This window comes from Cetorhinus maximus, chromosome 16 (assembly GCF_964194155.1).
Source record: "Cetorhinus maximus chromosome 16, sCetMax3.hap1.1, whole genome shotgun sequence".
Classification (NCBI taxonomy): Eukaryota; Metazoa; Chordata; class Chondrichthyes; order Lamniformes; family Cetorhinidae; genus Cetorhinus; species Cetorhinus maximus.
In genome coordinates, this window is record NC_135894.1 from 25,772,715 (window position 1) to 25,785,825 (window position 13,111).

The 13,111-nt window shown below is 44.1% G+C and overlaps 1 protein-coding gene across 2 annotated transcripts in view; it reads right to left on the bottom strand.

Moving 5' to 3' along the window:
- ace2 (angiotensin I converting enzyme 2) overlaps window positions 1-12,772 on the bottom strand; it is a 105,896-nt gene extending 93,124 nt beyond the window's left edge. The window contains exons 1-2 of one of the 2 annotated variants that reach the window (XM_078559536.1): window positions 12,742-12,772; window positions 5,133-5,214 (exon numbers count right to left, since the gene is read on the bottom strand). The gene's annotated coding sequence lies outside the window, so the exon portion shown is untranslated. The remainder of the gene's footprint in view (window positions 1-5,132; window positions 5,215-12,741) is intronic. The other variant, XM_078559537.1, reaches the window with a different exon arrangement.
- Between the last annotated feature and the right edge of the window lie 339 nt (window positions 12,773-13,111).

Here is a 13,111-nt window from a genome sequence, read left to right on the forward strand (position 1 = left end):
CCAAACACTCCTTTCAGGTGAAGCAGCACTTCACTTGCACGTCCTTCAATTTAGTCTACTGCATCCGCTGCTTCAAATGTGGCCTCCTCTACGTTGGGGAGACCAAACGCATTTGCAGAACACCTTCAATCTGTCCACAAGCATGACCGAGACCTCCCTGTCGCTTGCCATTTCAACACGCCACCCTGCTCTCATGCCCACATGTCCGGCCTTGGCCTGCTGCATTGTTCCAGTGAAGCCCAACGCAAACTGGAGGAACAGCACCTCATCTTCCGACTAGGCACTTTACAGCCTTCCGGACTTAGCATTGAGTTCAACAACTTCAGGTCATGACCTCTCTCCTCTATCTTCACCCCTTTTTTAAACATTCATTTTTATTTTTTATCCATTTTTATTTTTATTTGTATTTTTATTCATTTATTTGTGGTTTTATCCCCTTTTTTACCCCCCCCCCCTTCTATCCCATTTTCTATCCTCTATTTTCCCCACCACTGCCCCCTCCCCCGCCACCCCATCCCCTACATGGCCACCTGTTACTTATTCCATGTTGTTCTTTCACAGAGTGCTTACCCTTCTGCTATAATCACGTTCTGCTCTCTCACCTTTATGCCACTATTAGCATCTTTTTTAGCACCAACCACTACAATTAACAATCCCTTTGTCCTTTAGTTTATAACATCTTTGTCAATCCCTCCTTTGTCCTGACCTATCACTGACCTTCTATCCAGCTTCACCTGCTCCACCCCCCTTAAACAGTATAAATTTCATCACATTTCTACTTCTCTTTAGACCTGAAGAAGGGTCACACGGACTCGGAACGTTAATTCTGTTTCTCTCTCCACAGATGCTGCTGGACTGCTGAGTTTTTCCAGCATTTTCTGTTTTTGTTTCAAATTTCCAGCATCCGCAGTATTTTGCTTTTATTCAGGAGAGAAGTACGATCCTCACAGGTAAGTAAACGGCTTCCTCAGGCTGAGCACACACCCCTGACATCACACACTCATTCCCTTCTAGCAGACACTTCAAATGTCACCAAGTGGAACCAACTTCCACTAATCAGTGTCATGAATGGGGAGAGTGGGAACTAGGAAAGGAATAACGCTCAGCCTTAAACACGGAGATGAAAACACTCTGCAGGGAGGCATGAAAGGTTATGATGCTCAGCAACGAATGCCACTTCCCCAAGAACTCTCTGTTATAAAATAAACATTGCAAAGTACAGCTGGGAGAAAGGACTCTAACTTCAGGCATGACAAATATTTGTTACATCTACAAACTACAGAGTTCAGTGTGACAGCATCAGGATAATCATTAACCTTGCTGATCAATTCTCCTGAGGCCAAATAATGTCTGCCTGAGAAGAGCCAGGGTAATGTGTATATTGTGCAGCCATCATTTTCATATAGAAAGTGCCAATGTTCATGTTGCAGATGTGGGACTAAAGGTGAATCACTGTGACGACACTGAATGAAACTTCATGGAACTGAGGGACAAGGTGGGAGATAATTGTGGGGGGTTTGTGTTGGACCCCTGAATGAACATGGGACCTTGCATCACATCGATTAGCCATTCAACACCTGAGACTCGGAGAGAGATAAATGCGAACTATATTCACAAAAGTGAAGTTCATATACAATGAATGAACACCTGTGCCACCATTGTGCATTCAAAATGTTCTAATTTTTCTAACCCTACCCCCATGTCTAGATGCAGCCCTGACATCTGCAGCAGAGGTGCAGGCCGCCTGCTGACTGCTATGCCCCGTTGTCTGGGATGATCGTTGCAGGCGTCCTCTGGGGGCCCGAGGCCTGGAGGGCCCCGGCCTGCTAAGGGGCTCCTGCACTGGAGCAGGTGCACCTCCCCTTGGCCTGACCAGCTGGAGTTGATGGGGTCACAGGCAGAGGGGATTTGGAGCAGCCGGACACCCTTGGAGTGTCTTGGGTGGATGCCCCTGGGGAATTAGGCTGGTGCTCCTCCTCCCTTTAGGTGCCCAAGGGCCCCTCCCTAACTCCTTGAGGAGAAGGGGTGCTTGGAGGGAGGTTGAGATGGCCTATTCCCCTCTCGCCTAGCCACTGCTGGAGCACACCCATGGCCAGAGCGATGGTGTGCAGGGCCGAGTGCAAATCCGGCAGAAACTGCTGGACCTGGATCTCCAAGGTGCTGCCACCCTTCTCATGGAGACTTCAATGCACTCGTATGCCAGAGCCACAACACCAGACAGAATGTGGATGGACTCTTTCATCCTTCGCTCCAGTCTGCTGAAGGCCTCTGACAACTCTGCCTGATGTTCCACTGCTCGGCTCCGTATCTCCAACATTACTCTCAGGGCTGATTCCAGAGGTTCAACATCGGACTGCGCCTGCTGTGGGCACGTGTCGATGGGACGATCAACAGAATGTGAACCCAAGCCCACTAGAACCAGGACCTACCGAGGTGTGCATATCCGCACTGCGGCGAATGCAGCAATGGGTCTTTGTCTGATGGTTATCCTCATTTGAGCTGGCCTGGGGGCTGGGGCTGAGGTGTTTGCTGGGATTCTTCCTCCATCTTTTCTTGTTGCTGGCTGGAATTGAGAGAAAAGGTAATTAGCGATTGACTAGCATGCTGCAACATTATAGGTCACACACAGTCATTGTCCCCATGTCATTGACATATACTGGATGCACCCTCACTGGCTTTTTGCTGGAGGCTTATCTCACCTTCCACACAGGAATGACCTCTATCCTCTCCAGACAGCTCTGCAGCTTGTTCCTTGTTAAGGGGAGAGCGTCCTCAGCTCAGAGGCTCCCCCCCTCCCTCCCTCCGATCTTTGGGCTCTCCCTTCTGTTGGGAAATCTAGTCCTGCATGAAGACAGATGGATTGACTGTGAGCACTCTGGATGAAAGAACAGCTCAGAAGCATGCATGCCTGCTGTATGTCTGAGCCTTCCCCAGTAAGGGATTAAGATGCTTTTTGTACACCATCTTACAAGAGATGGTGAGCTTGAAGTGGCTGGAAGTCAAGCAGTGCTGATATCCCACCTTCTGGTTGCCCATGACATCCCTGTGGATTCTAACCCTTACGCTGCCTTGTGAGACTGAGTTGAGAGTAAATTGAAGTTTTACTTACCCTGGTGGAGCGCATCAGGTCATTCATCCTTTTCCTGCACCTCAGGACATCCCTTTCTCGCTGGCCATGGGCGCTGGCCTCCCTGGCAACCTCCTTCCAGGCTGGCATGATCAGGTGAGAGGACTTCAGGCTCCCACCTCCTGCCTTTCCTGGGTGGACTGCAGAAGAATCCCTAGGAGGGCCTCACGGATCCGGGCAGCGGAGGGTTTTGTCCTTTAGGACGCCACTGAGAAGCAGAGTGAAACAACGCATCTGGCCTGCAGTGAGTGAATGTCTGTCCGGGTGCTGTTTAAATATAGCAGCAGGACCTTTGACCCCCCATGAGGCAACAGCGGCGTGGACAAATCCCTGCCCGCCGCCACGAGATTCGACAGGCCCCTCATTGATGCATAATTAATGAGCTGAAAATCGGGTGGATTAATCCAACCTGCTGCCCAACGGGAGTCCCGTCAACTTTCCCGCCTGCCATTGCACTTAGTCTCCAGAATGGAAAATCCCACCCTTTGGCTTATAATGCTCCTGTGAAACTCCTTGGGATGTTTCATTACGTCAAAGTGTTATCTAAATATAAGTTTTTGTTGTGACTTTGACCACTCATTTCAAGTCTTTGAATTTCTTGGGGAAGTTAAGCTATATCCTGGGGTAATGCTCCTCCCAAAATCATCGCAAAACCTGTCACTACAGCCTCCATCCCTCCCCCTCACTGCAGACACAGGACACCCCTCCATTGCTGTACCCCCTCCACCATGATTCCCATTCCCAGTACCTCTTCTGGGAACGTTTGAGCCCTCCACTTGATCACTCAGCTATCCTGATATGTGCTATTTTGTGTCAGACAACACATTCTACACCTTCAGAGGAAGTATGTGCATGGAAGCTACAAATACCGCTTCACGAAATTGTTCCTGACTGGAGATTGAGTGCTAAATGCGCAGGGCTCAATTTTAATACCACCCGGCACATTTAAATCCTGATAATCAGTAAATAGCCCCCAAATAACTGGCTAAATCCAGGGACTCAAACAGGTAGGTCTTATTAACACAGCAGCCACTCAGCACACTTTCCCAAAATAACCCTCATCTCTCCAAGTAGAGATAACCTGTACAAAAAGGAAGCCATTCATTTATCTAGCGCCTTTCATGACCTCAGTATGTCCCAAAACACTTTCCAGTCAACAAAGTGCTTTTGAAGTGTAGTGACTTGTAATGTAGGAGATGCTCCAGTCAGTTTGCACACAGCAAGCTCCCACAAACATCAATGTGATAACAACCAGGTCCTCTGTTTTTTTAAAGATGATTGAGAGATAAATATTGGCCAGGTCACTGGTGAGAACTCCTTCAATCTAATTTATCAAAAGTTCCACATTATCTCAGAAATCTTCTCTGTTCAGTGAACAGTCCAACCTTTTCAACTTCTCCTCATGACTGTAGCCCTTCATCCCTGGTAACATTCTGCTAAGTCCCCTCTGGACCATTCTATCGCCTTCACTTTCCTGAAATGTAGTGCCCAGAATACTGCAGCTGAGACTGAACCAATGAATTGTAAAGTTCCAGTGTAAACTCTTTGCTTATACAGTCACTGCCTCTATTTATAAACCCAAGTACCCCTTCTGCGAATATGAATTAGGAGCAGGAGTAGGTTATTCAGCCCCTCGAGTCTGCTCCACCGTTCAATAAGATCATGGGTGATTTGATTGTGACCTTGTAGTAATTGTAGCTTTAAGGAATGTCATGACTGTAGCTTTAAAACTCATTGTGCTGTATAGTATCACATGACAGTGTGAATCAGCTCTAAGTGTGGGGAATCTTTGAATGGGAGTTCTTCTTCTAGTTGTGGAGCTTGTTTGAAGCATGTAACTGCTGCTGCAGCCCATAAATAAAGTTCGATGTTTCTAATGAGAAACCCGTCTGGAAAATCAAGTTCATAACAAACTGATGACAAGGATAAATCAGGTCCAGCATTGTTCCTCGCCCAGTGACTGTGAGTATCTTGTTTAAACAGAAGAAAAGGAAGATATACTCACCAGATATGCCACATTTTGTCAGGATTTAGCCCTTCGAGCCATCCACAGAGGATTGGTGTCAATATGTAGAACGCCTGGAGTTCTATTTCCAGGCAAAAGAAATAACAGGGGAGGAAAAGAGGGAAGTAATTCTCGTAAGCGTTTGCGGGAGTAAAACCTATAATTTAATCAGAAGTTTTATGGCCCCAAGCACCCCCAATTCGAAGATCTTCAGTGAGTTGGTAGGTCGCGTTAAGGGACACTTTCCACCCTAACCCTCAGTCACAATTGCTGTGCGTTGGTGCACAATACATATTGTGAAAACAGGAATATCAAGCCTTCTCACTCAATTTTTGGGGTATTGCCTGAACATCTGGGAATTTAAGTTAATGTTTTTCAATTTAATCTTTAGAATGATCAAATAGTTTAATTCCAGTCATGATGCACTTTATATGATTGTAATTATATTGATGTTGGCACAATGTTGCATATCATTTAGTTGACACGACAAAACCAGAGAAAATACAGCCTTTACTCTCTTACACATACACACGCACAAACTGTGAGACACCCCACACTTTCCTGTATCATCCAGTGCTGCCACACATAGACCTTCCATATACATGGAAGGGTCTAAGGATTGTAGGTGTAAGGGTTATATGTCTCTGAATTAATTCCATATGATGATGGCTAGCGTATTAAGTACAATCCTTCCACTCTCCTCCATTTCCAAAAAGCCTTACTTGGAAGGAGGGAAGAAGCAACAACCACAAGTCTCCATCCCAACTCCTGAAGGTACTGGCTCCAGAGTTCCGATTAACTAACAAATACCAGGACTCCTCCTTAACATGTAACAGTTGTGGGGTGTGGCTCTGTGTCCTGGTTCTACAACCACAGTTAATGCAAAGCAATTTCTTATAGTCAAAACTACCTTTCCAACAGTTTGCAAACCTTTAGAGTACAAAGTCACACTTGGCTTCCTCGTCCAAATACAATAAAACAGTACAAATCAAGCTATGATTGGGTTCCAACAGTCACTTGTTACCACTGTACTGCAGTGGTGTTCTAGGAGTGTGTCTCGCTAACTGAATGCTCCTTCCCAGTGAACTCCCATCAATAACTCCACAGACTCCCTTCAGCATGGTACCCATGTATGTTATAGCCATCTACATCCGGCGTGCAACTTGGTCTCTTGCATTGCAGCCATTGCTGTGATCGAGTATTTACACCCTTGCCCACTGTCTCTGCACAGTCCAAAGCAACATTTTAGTTCATGTTGTTGTCATCTTATCTCACTGGAGAAATAGACAACTTCAACAACAGCAAGGGCACATTCATTCATAGAGTTTGTGGATGGGTCTTATTACCTTTAAGTTTATAAATTACTCTTCAAAATAATAGGATTCAGAAGCATTTATTGTTGATGCCCATAGAGTATCAAGCAAAATGTGATAACTATTGTTGACGATAATGTCACATACACATACCTCACAAATTGACTAGAACATTCTTATGTTACTGTTGGAATATGCCTTTAAGGGATTACAGACATCACTAGAACAGAAGGGTGTGTGCTCTGCTGAAAGCAAAAATGAAAATAAAACTGAATCGCATGACACACTTCCTTTCTAGTGATGTCATGCTGCAATCCCTAAAAGGCATATTACAACGGTTATAGTTCCTGAGCTCGAGCGGTTCACGGCTGATAAGTCCTCACCAAGTTCTGACATATCTTTCCTAACACTCCTTCTTTCACATCTTTCCTCTCTAGCTACAGCTGTGATGCCAGAGGACTGTAGGACTGCTACTGTTCGATTGTTATTTTAAAAGGGAGAAAGGGAGATTAGACTGAATAAGTACAAACCAGTCAGCCTAATTTCAGTGGTGGGAAAATTATTGGAAACAGCTCTAAGAGACAGTGTAAATTGCCCTTTAGAGAGGCAAGGGCAGTCAGCATGAATTTGTTAAGAGGTCATGTTCGACTAACTTGATTGAATTTTTTGAGAAACTAACAATGGGGGAGGAGGTGTTGGTGAAGGCACCATCTTCAATGGCTGGAAAGCTGTTTGGGGCTCCGTACTGGGTCACTTACTTTTCACGGTACACATGGTATCTATCAATGATTTAGACTTAATTGTTAGGGGGTACGATCAAGAATTTTGTAGATGATACAAAAATTGGCTGTGTGGTTGATAGTGAGGAATGAAGTTTTAGACTGCAGGAAGATATCAATGGGCTGTTTAGGTGGGCAGAAAAGGGGCAAATGGAATTCAATCCAGAGAAGTACGAGGCAATGCATTTGGAGAGGACAAACAAGGCAAAGGGATGGACAATAAAAGATACAATGCTGGGAAGCATATAGGAACAGATGGACTTTAGAGTATATGTTCACAGATCCCTGAAGATAGCAGGACAGGTATATCATGTGATTAGGAAGGCATACAGGATACTTCCCTTTTTTACTTGAGGCATGGAATATAACAGCAGCAGAACTGTATGCTAGAACTGTATAAAACACTTGTTAGACCACAGCCAGAGTACTGCATACAGTCAACACATTACAGGAAGGATGTGATTGCACTAGAGGAGGTACAGAGGAGACTTACAAAGATGTGGCTAGGGCTGGAGAATTTTAACAAAAGATTGGGTAGGCTCGGGTTGTTTTCTTTGGAACGGTTGAGTTTGAGGGGAGAAGACAGATTACCACTATCTTCTCAAGAGCAACTAGGGATGGGCAATAAAAGCTTACATCCCCTGAATGAATAAAACAAAAAGAGGCATATAAAATTATGCTTTATAAATTGAGGTATAAAATGATGAGGGGCCTAGATAGACGAATGTCCTATTCCCCTTAGCAGTGAGCTCAATAACCAGGGAGCATGGATTTAAAGTGATTGGTAGGTGGATTAGAGGGGGGTTGAGGAGTAATTCTTTAACCCAGAGGGTGGTGAATGTCTGGAACTCACTGTCTGACAGGGTGATAGAGGCAGAAACTCTCACCACATTTAAAAAGCACTTGGATATGTACTTGAGCTGTCGTAACCCACAAGGCTATGGACCAAGAGATGGAAGGTGGGATTAGACGGGATAGATCTTTTTCAGCCAGCACAGATGCAATAGGCCAAATGGCCTCCTTTATCTCCATGAATTTTTATGATTCAATGGTTCTTTGTCCCAACCCAGCTACCTGAGAATTCACTTGTCCCTTGGCATTACCTCATTCAGTTAGCTCTTCCGCCTCATCGATAGAAGCAGTTTTAACAAGACTAACTCTCCGATCTTTGTTCCAGCTTCACCTTGACAAAACTGTCAATCAAATCATGCCGAGAAGGAGAAGGGGCAAATGTGGCCAAGTGTGGGCAGTAGTTCCAAGGACAGTCATAAGTGTTAAGTGTGTGAGGAGGAGGGATAATTTCATTGTAAAACAATCTGGCCCAGGAGGCTTGGAACTAAAGATTAGCGGGTAAAACTGTCAATGAGCAATGGGAGGCCTTCAAAGAGGAGATGAGTCAGGTACAGACTAGACATAGTCCCATGAGGGAGAAAGAAGGAACATGCAAAGGTAGACCTCACTGGATGATAAAAGACATAGAGATTAAAATGAGGCAGATAAAGGAGACTTATGACAAATTTAAGCTTCACAATGAACTGAATATAAGAAGTACAGAGGATATATTAAGGAAAATGTGAATGGTGGGGGTGAGGGGGTTGGAAGAGAGAGTTTGAGAATAGATTATAAATAACAATCAAAGGGAACTCATCTGTCTTTGGGTTAGGCCTCAAATGGAGCATTGCATTCAACTCTGAGCACCACATTTTTGATAGGATGTCAAGGCCTTGGAGAAGGTGAAGAAGAGATTTACTAAAATGGTAACGGGAGAGGGAGAGACTGGAGAATCTAGGCTTGTTCTCCTTTGAGCAGAGAAGGTTAAGAGGAGATTGGATAGGAATATTCAAAATCATGAATGCTTCTGATAGAGTAAATAAGGGGAAACTGTTTCCAATAGCCAAAGCGTCGGTAACTGGAGGACACAGATTTAAGATGACTGGTTCTCTTACCAAAAAAAACAAAAGAACCAAAAGCGACATGAGGAATTTATTTTAATGCAGTGAGTTGTTTTGATCTGGAATGCTTTGAGCGCGATGGAAGCAGATTCAACAGCAACTTTCAAAAGAGAATTGGATAAAAAGTTGTGAAGGGAAGAAATTTAGACCACCCTGGAGAAAGAACAGGATAATGGGACTAACTGGATGGCCCTTTCAAAGAGACAACACGGGTTCGATAAGCTGAATGGCCTCCTTCCATGCTATATAATTCCAAGATACAGAGTGCAAGCAGAAAGAGGTGTGCTGATTGGAGGAGAGGCTTGGGAGACTGAGAAGGGAAGGGTTGAAACTGCTTTGGTTAAAGTAGGCTGCAGGCCTGTGCGGAGAATGAGAGAGATGTGAAGGAGAGTTTTACCTCAGCTGTCTGGTGAGGTTATTAAATTTTCCCCTGCTTTGTGGCCAGGTTCTTGGAACAATGTTGGTGCCATTAGCTTTGGACTGACGCCTCTCTCTCTCTCTCTCCTTGTATTTGTCTGGGCTCCTGTCACCATTGATGAGGATGAGGGCCTCCTACCTGCTGCTCACTTGTTGCGCAAGCATCTCTACTGTATCATTGAATCTGGGAATTTTTCCTGAAGGTACGCTATCTGTTGCTGCAGGAAATCACTCTCCATTAACCACCATCAAAACGGACACCTCCCTTCTAAGAGGCTGCCTTTAAGTTGCTGGGTTTCTACCTCCCAAAGTGATTAGAGAATGGCCCATGGAGAGCGCACTACCACTGATTATACCAATGCTGAAAATGGCTCAGGCCTCTGGCTAGCGGCCTTGGCAGAACAGAGTGGATACCCCGACACCACCTTCCAAATCCAATACAGGAAGATCCATCCCAATTACTCCAATGCTTTCTTGGTTGGTTCCCCATCCCCCATTCACCATAAACACCAGTTCATCCAAAACTCTACTGTCCCTGTCTCATCCTGCACAAAGTCCCTCCCACCAGTTCTCCTATCCTTCCTGACCTACATTGGCTCCCAACCCACCAAAGCCTCAAATTTCAAATTCGCACCTTTTTGTTTAAATCTTCATTATGGCCCTTGTGGTTCTCTATCTCAGGAACCTCCTCCAGCCCTGCAGTGATCCAGATTATAAACCCCTATCCCAGAAACTCCCAACCCCTCCCTCCCCTCTCAGGACTCTTCACTCAACAAGAATAACAACCGCTTTTATTTATGTAGTACCTTTAACATAGTAAAATGTTCCAAGGAATTTCTTAGGAATGATTATGAAACAAAATTCTACACCAAGCTCCTTAAGGAGGTATTAGCACAGGGCAAAAGCTTGTCAAAAAGGTAGGTTTTCAGGAGAGTCTTAAAGGAGGAAAGCAAAGTAGAGAGGTGGAGAGGTTTAGGGAGGGAATTCCAGAGCTTAGGAATTTGGCACTTGAGAAGTGGTAAGCCTGACAGAGGTTACAGAGTTAGGCAGGGGAAAGGCTGGGGAGTGATATAAACACAACGATGAGGATTTCAAAATAAAGGCGCTGCCAGACCTGGAGTCAATGTCGATCAGTGAGCACATGGTGATAGGCGAATGGGACTCAGTGTGAGTAAGAACATGGCTACCAGTCTCAGAAACTCTCTCCATATACCCTCCATCTCCCCAAAGACCATCCTAAAGACTGACTTCTTTGACCAACCCTCATAATATCTTTCTTTGGGCTGGTGTCCATTTTTCCTAAATATCTCTGTGAAGTAGCTTGAAATATTTCCACATTGAAGGCATTATACAAACTCAACCAGCTTTCCTTCCTCACTGGAATCTTCATTGCCACTGCTCAATCTAATGTCCCTTCAGTTGTCAGGGCAATGTGTTCCCTTGGAGGACAGTCTACGGTTGAAAGGCCAGAAGTTCTGGTCATGGTATCAGGGGCAAAATACCTCAAAATGTCACAATCTTTGGAACAGGAGTGTGAATATTTCCTGCCATTTCCAAGTGCTGACAAATGCGGTTCAGAATCCCTCCCCCAACGAAGTCATCTTGCCAATGGTTTGGACACGTCATCAAAAAATAGGAGCTAAATGTCCTGCTCGGGCTCTCCCTCCACAACTTGGGCAAAAGCCCAGAAATTTTACCATTTCTCTAGCACTCCCATCAATGTAATGACAAAAGATCAATGAACATTTTACACCTATGTCTCATTGTATTGTGTTGTGTTGTATTGTGTTAAAATGCACACGCTCTCACTATAGATGTGACAAGAAACCGGCAAATTAAAAAGAGGAGGAAAGAAACATAATAAAGATCAGTTTATTGACCATTAAATAAGCTTGACAACAGAGATGGTGATGTTATGTTTAATTCAGTGGCTGCACTACAGTCTAGTATAAGAATCATTACCCCATGTCCTGTACTCAGCTTTCCCTGCAGTACATATATCAAATTGATAGAATATATTTCACAGCTTCCCGGCCTCAACTACCAAAAAAGACAGGAGTAGTAAGATTACAGGAACATTACCATCTTTAAATTCCCCTCCAAATCAAACACCATGATGATGCCATTCAACTGCAACAGGACATAGATAGGCTAGAAGAATGAGCATATGGCAGGTGGAATTTAACACATTGAAGTGTGAGTTGATGTAATTTGGCAGGAGGGATAGGGAGAGGGTATGTAGACTTAATGACACAATTCTAAAGAATGTGCAGGGACAGAGGGACCTGAGTCTTCATATACATAGATCTTTGAAGGAGTCAGGACATATTGAGAAGGTAATTAGCAAAGCATATGGGATCTTGGTCTTCATAAATACAAGTGCTGAGTTCAAAAGCAGGGAAGTTATGCTGAGCTTTTAAGCTCCGGTTCACAACTAGAATTGCATCCAATTCTGATCACCACCCTTTAGGAAGGATGTGAGGGTCCTTCAGAGGGTGAAGAGGAGATTGACCAGAGTCGTTTCAGTGATGGGGAGTTTTAACCACAAGGTGAGGCTGGAGAAACTAGGTTTGTTCTCACTGGAGCAAAGGAAAATGAGGAGAGATTTGCTAGAGGTGTACAAGATTATGACAGGTTTAGATGAAGTAGACAAAGAAAAGCTGTTCCTGTTAGTTGATCGTACAAGGACTATGGGACCAGATTTAAAGTGTTGGGCAAGAGATACGGGATGGATGCAAGGAAGAGCTATTTTATGTAGTGAATGTTAATGACCTGGAGCTCATTGCCTATGAGGGTGATGGAAATGGAGATGATGAACGATGCCAAAAGGAAATTGGGTGGGGATTTGAGGGAAATAATCACGGCTCCGGAGATAAAATGGGGGAATAGTCTTTCTGTGATGTATTAACTCTGTAGCTCTATGACTACTCGGACTTGAACATATAACCCAATCTTTCACCCTCACTGGTTCCATAACCTGAAGTCATTGATCTAATAGCTTTGTTATCAAAGGAACTGCAATGGTTCTGGGAGATGGCCTACTGCCACTTTCTCCGAGGAACTAAGGATGGTCAATAATGCAGACACTTACAAAACTCATACATAAATAAGAAAACTTTTCTAACTTCAGAGAGCTAACTATACTTACTGCGAGTCCTTTTCCTGATTCGGTGTGGAATGAGTTCTTTTGACCCTGTGCTAACCTAAAATTTAGTTAAGTATGTTGTGAATTATTTATTCACATAGTTAACATTTCCATTATATATTAAACTTCTGGATCCGATTTATTTACAACCAACGTCAAACTGATTTCATTACAGCCTTGTTTTTCATTGATTGGAACATTAACCTGTAAGCCTTGCTTACAGCCAATGATAATCTACCTCATTGAATGGGGGCCCGCAATTTGGTTTTGTCCCCTACTAATCTCTTTTCAGTTTTCATTTTAATTTTGATACTAATTTTTATCAAATATTCTTCCCTTTTTAAAAAATAAACTTTGAAACTCTTATTACTTG